Source organism: Leptodactylus fuscus, unplaced genomic scaffold, assembly GCF_031893055.1.
Source record: "Leptodactylus fuscus isolate aLepFus1 unplaced genomic scaffold, aLepFus1.hap2 HAP2_SCAFFOLD_136, whole genome shotgun sequence".
NCBI lineage: Eukaryota > Metazoa > Chordata > Amphibia > Anura > Leptodactylidae > Leptodactylus > Leptodactylus fuscus.
The window spans coordinates 266,587-274,420 of NW_027440158.1; positions in this window are offsets into that span (position 1 = coordinate 266,587).

Sequence of the window (7,834 nt, forward strand, 5' to 3'; positions counted from 1 at the left end):
ATATACTGTACCTCACTACTATATATATACTGTACCTCACTACTATATATATATACTGTACCTCACTACTACATATACTGTACCTCACTACTATATATATACTGTACCTCACTACTATATATACTGTACCTCACTACTATATATATACTGTACCTCACTACTATATATACTGTACCTCACTACTATATATACTGTACCTCACTACTATATATATACTGTACCTCACTACTATATATATATATACTGTACCTCACTACTATATATATACTGTACCTCACTACTATATATATACTGTACCTCACTACTATATATATATACTGTACCTCACTACTACATATACTGTACCTCACTACTATATATATACTGTACCTCACTACTATATATACTGTACCTCACTACTATATATATACTGTACCTCACTACTATATATACTGTACCTCACTACTATATATATACTGTACCTCACTACTACATATACTGTACCTCACTACTATATATATACTGTACCTCACTACTATATATATATACTGTACCTCACTACTATATATATACTGTACCTCACTACTACATATATACTGTACCTCACTACTATATATACTGTACCTCACTACTATATATATATACTGTACCTCACTACTATATATATACTGTACCTCACTACTACATATATACTGTACCTCACTACTATATATATACTGTACCTCACTACTATATATACTGTACCTCACTACTATATATATACTGTACCTCACTACTATATATATATACTGTACCTCACTACTATATATATACTGTACCTCACTACTATATATATATACTGTACCTCACTACTACATATACTGTACCTCACTACTATATATATACTGTACCTCACTACTATATATACTGTACCTCACTACTATATATATACTGTACCTCACTACTATATATATATACTGTACCTCACTACTATATATATACTGTACCTCACTACTATATATATATACTGTACCTCACTACTACATATACTGTACCTCACTACTATATATATACTGTACCTCACTACTATATATACTGTACCTCACTACTATATATATACTGTACCTCACTACTATATATACTGTACCTCACTACTATATATACTGTACCTCACTACTATATATATACTGTACCTCACTACTATATATATATATACTGTACCTCACTACTATATATATACTGTACCTCACTACTATATATATACTGTACCTCACTACTATATATATATACTGTACCTCACTACTACATATACTGTACCTCACTACTATATATATACTGTACCTCACTACTATATATACTGTACCTCACTACTATATATATACTGTACCTCACTACTATATATACTGTACCTCACTACTATATATATACTGTACCTCACTACTATATATACTGTACCTCATTACTATATATACTGTACATCACTACTATATATACTGTACCTCACTACTATATATACTGTACCTCACTACTATATATATACTGTACCTCACTACTATATATATACTGTACCTCACTACTATATATACTGTACCTCATTACTATATATACTGTACCTCACTACTACATATACTGTACCTCACTACTATATATATACTGTACCTCACTACTATATATACTGTACCTCACTACTATATATATACTGTACCTCACTACTATATATACTGTACCTCACTACTATATATATACTGTACCTCACTACTATATATACTGTACCTCACTACTATATATATACTGTACCTCACTACTATATATATATATATATACTATATATACTGTACCTCACTACTATATATATACTGTACCTCACTACTATATATATACTGTACCTCACTACTACATATACTGTACCTCACTACTACATATACTGTACCTCATTACTATATATACTGTACCTCATTACTATATATACTGTACCTCACTACTATATATACTGTACCTCATTACTATATATACTGTACCTCACTACTATATATACTGTACCTCACTACTATATATACTGTACCTCACTACTATATATATACTGTACCTCACTACTATATATACTGTACCTCACTACTACATATACTGTACCTCACTACTATATATACTGTACCTCATTACTATAAATACTGTACCTCACTACTATATATATACTGTACCTCACTACTATATATACTGTACCTCATTACTATATATACTGTACCTCACTACTATATATATACTGTACCTCACTACTATATATATATACTGTACCTCACTACTATATATACTGTACCTCACTACTACATATACTGTACCTCATTACTATATATACTTTACCTCACTACTATATATACTGTACCTCACTACTACATATACTGTACCTCACTACTATATATACTGTACCTCACTACTACATATACTGTACCTCACTACTATATATACTGTACCTCACTACTATATATACTGTACCTCACTACTATATATATACTGTACCTCACTACTATATATATTCTGTACCTCACTACTATATATACTGTACCTCACTACTATATATATACTGTACCTCACTACTATATATATATACTGTACCTCACTACTATATATACTGTACCTCACTACTATATATACTGTACCTCATTACTATATATACTGTACCTCACTACTATATATACTGTACCTCACTACTACATATACTGTACCTCACTACTATATATACTGTACCTCACTACTACATATACTGTACCTCACTACTATATATACTGTACCTCACTACTATATATACTGTACCTCACTACTATATATACTGTACCTCACTACTATATATATACTGTACCTCACTACTATATATATTCTGTACCTCACTACTATATATACTGTACCTCACTACTATATATATACTGTACCTCACTACTATATATACTGTACCTCACTACTATATATATACTGTACATCACTACTATATATATACTGTACCTCACTACTATATATATACTGTACCTCACTACTATATATACTGCACCTCACTACTATATATATACTGTACATCACTACTATATATATACTGTACATCACTACTATATATATACTGTACCTCACTACTATATATATACTGTACCTCACTACTACATATACTGTACCTCACTACTATATATATACTGTACCTCACTACTATATATATATACTGTACCTCACTACTATATATATACTGTACCTCACTACTATATATATACTGTACCTCACTACTATATATATACTGTACCTCACTACTATATATACTGTACCTCACTACTATATATATACTGTACCTCACTACTATATATACTGTACCTCACTACTATATATATATACTGTACCTCACTACTATATATACTGTACCTCATTACTATATATACTGTACCTCACTACTATATATATACTGTACCTCACTACTATATATATATATACTGTACCTCACTACTATATATATACTGTACCTCACTACTATATATATACTGTACCTCACTACTACATATACTGTACCTCACTACTATATATAATGTACCTCACTACTATATATACTGTACCTCATTACTATATATACTGTACCTCACTACTATATATATACTGTACCTCACTACTATATATACTGTACCTCACTACTATATATATACTGTACATCACTACTATATATATACTGTACCTCACTACTATATATATACTGTACCTCACTACTATATATACTGTACCTCACTACTATATATATACTGTACATCACTACTATATATATACTGTACATCACTACTATATATATACTGTACCTCACTACTACATATACTGTACCTCACTACTATATATACTGTACCTCACTACTATATATACTGTACCTCACTACTATATATACTGTACCTCACTACTACATATACTGTACCTCACTACTATATATACTGTACCTCACTACTATATATACTGTACCTCACTACTACATATACTGTACCTCACTACTATATATACTGTACCTCACTACTATATATACTGTACCTCACTACTATATATATACTGTACCTCACTACTATATATATTCTGTACCTCACTACTATATATACTGTACCTCACTACTATATATATACTGTACCTCACTACTATATATATACTGTACCTCACTACTATATATATATACTGTACCTCACTACTATATATATATACTGTACCTCATTACTATATATACTGTACCTCACTACTATATATATACTGTACCTCACTACTATATATATATACTGTACCTCACTACTACATATACTGTACCTCACTACTACATATACTGTACCTCACTACTATATATACTGTACCTCACTACTATATATATACTGTACCTCACTACTATATATACTGTACCTCACTACTACATATACTGTACCTCACTACTATATATACTGTACCTCATTACTATAAATACTGTACCTCACTACTATATATATACTGTACCTCACTACTATATATATATACTGTACCTCACTACTATATATATACTGTACCTCACTACTATATATACTGTATCTCATTACTATATATATATACATATATATATATATACTGTACCTCACTACTATATATATACTGTACCTCACTACTATATATATACTGTACCTCACTACTATATATACTGTACCTCATTACTATATATATACTGTACCTCACTACTATACATACTGTACCTCATTACTATATATACTGTACCTCACTACTATATATGTACTGTACCTCACTACTATATATATATACTGTACCTCACTACTATATATATACTGTACCTCACTACTACATATACTGTACCTCACTACTATATATATACTGTACCTCACTACTATATATACTGTACATCACTACTATATATATATATACTGTACCTCATTACTATATATACTGTACCTCACTACTATATACATACTGTACCACACTACTATATATACTGTACCTCATTACTATATATACTGTACCTCACTACTATATATATACTGTACCTCACTACTATATATACTGTACCTCACTACTATATATATACTGTACCTTACTGTTATATATATATACTGTACCTCACTACTATATATACTGTACCTCACTACTATATATATACTGTACCTCACTACTATATATATATATATATACTGTACCTCACTACTATATATATACTGTACCTCACTACTATATATACTGTACATCACTACTATATATATACTGTACCTCACTACTACATATACTGTACCTCACTACTACATATACTGTACCTCATTACTATATATACTGTACCTCATTACTATATATACTGTACCTCACTACTATATATACTGTACCTCATTACTATATATACTGTACCTCACTACTATATATATATACTGTACCTCACTGCTATATATACTGTACCTCATTACTATATATACTGTACCTCACTACTATATATATACTGTACCTCACTACTATATATATATACTGTACCTCACTGCTATATATACTGTACCTCACTACTACATATACTGTACCTCACTACTATATATACTGTACCTCATTACTATATATACTGTACCTCACTACTATATATACTGTACCTCACTACTACATATACTGTACCTCACTACTATATATACTGTACCTCACTACTACATATACTGTACCTCACTACTATATATACTGTACCTCACTACTATATATACTGTACCTCACTACTATATATACTGTACCTCACTACTATATATATACTGTACCTCACTACTATATATATTCTGTACCTCACTACTATATATACTGTACCTCACTACTATATATATACTGTACCTCACTACTATATATATACTGTACATCACTACTATATATATACTGTACCTCACTACTATATATATATACTGTACCTCACTACTATATATACTGTACCTCACTACTATATATATACTGTACATCACTACTATATATATACTGTACATCACTACTATATATATACTGTACATCACTACTATATATATACTGTACCTCACTACTATATATATACTGTACCTCACTACTACATATACTGTACCTCACTACTATATATATACTGTACCTCACTACTATATATACTGTACCTCACTACTATATATATACTGTACCTCACTACTATATATATACTGTACCTCACTACTACATATACTGTACCTCACTACTATATATATACTGTACCTCACTACTATATATACTGTACCTCACTACTATATATATATACTGTACCTCACAACTATATATACTGTACCTCATTACTATATGTACTGTACCTCACTACATATATATACTGTACCTCACTACTATATATATATACTGTACCTCACTACTATATATATACTGTACCTCACTACTATATATATACTGTACCTCACTACTACATATACTGTACCTCACTACTATATATACTGTACCTCATTACTATATATACTGTACCTCACTACTATATATACTGTACCTCATTACTATATATACTGTACCTCACTACTATATATATACTGTACCTCACTACTATATATACTGTACCTCACTACTACATATACTGTACCTCACTACTATATATACTGTACCTCATTACTATAAATACTGTACCTCACTACTATATATATACTGTACCTCACTACTATATATACTGTACCTCATTACTATATATACTGTACCTCATTACTATATATATACTGTACCTCACTACTATATATATACTGTACCTCACTACTATATATACTGTACCTCACTACTATATATACTGTACATCACTACTATATATATATACTGTACCTCACTACTATATATATACTGTACCTCACTACTATATATACTGTACCTCACTACTATATATACTGTACCTCACTACTATATATATATACTGTACCTCACTACTATATATACTGTACCTCACTACTATATATACTGTACCTCACTACTATATATACTGTACCTCACTACTATATATATACTGTACCTCACTACTACATATACTGTACCTCACTACTATATATACTGTACCTCACTACTACATATACTGTACCTCACTACTACATATACTGTACCTCACTACTATATATACTGTACCTCACTACTACATATACTGTACCTCACTACTATATATACTGTACCTCACTACTATATATACTGTACCTCACTACTATATATACTGTACCTCACTACTATATATACACTGTACCTCACTACTATATATATTCTGTACCTCACTACTATATATACTGTACCTCACTACTATATATATATACTGTACCTCACTACTATATATACTGTACCTCACTACTATATATATACTGTACCTCACTACTATATATACTGTACCTCACTACTACATATACTGTACCTCACTACTATATATACTGTACCTCACTACTATATATACTGAACCTCACTACTATATATACTGTACCTCACTACTACATATACTGTACCTCACTACTATATATACTGTACCTCACTACTACATATACTGTACCTCACTACTATATATATTCTGTACCTCACTACTATATATACTGTACCTCACTACTATATATATACACTGTACCTCACTACTATATATACTGTACCTCACTACTATATATATACTGTACCTCACTACTATATATATTCTGTACCTCACTACTATATATACTGTACCTCACTACTATATATACTGTACCTCACTACTATATATACTGTACCTCACTACTATATATATACTGTACCTCACTACTATATATACTGTACCTCACTACTATATATATATACTGTACCTCACTACTATATATACTGTACCTCACTACTATATATACTGTACCTCACTACTATATATATACTGTACCTCACTACTATATATATATATATACTA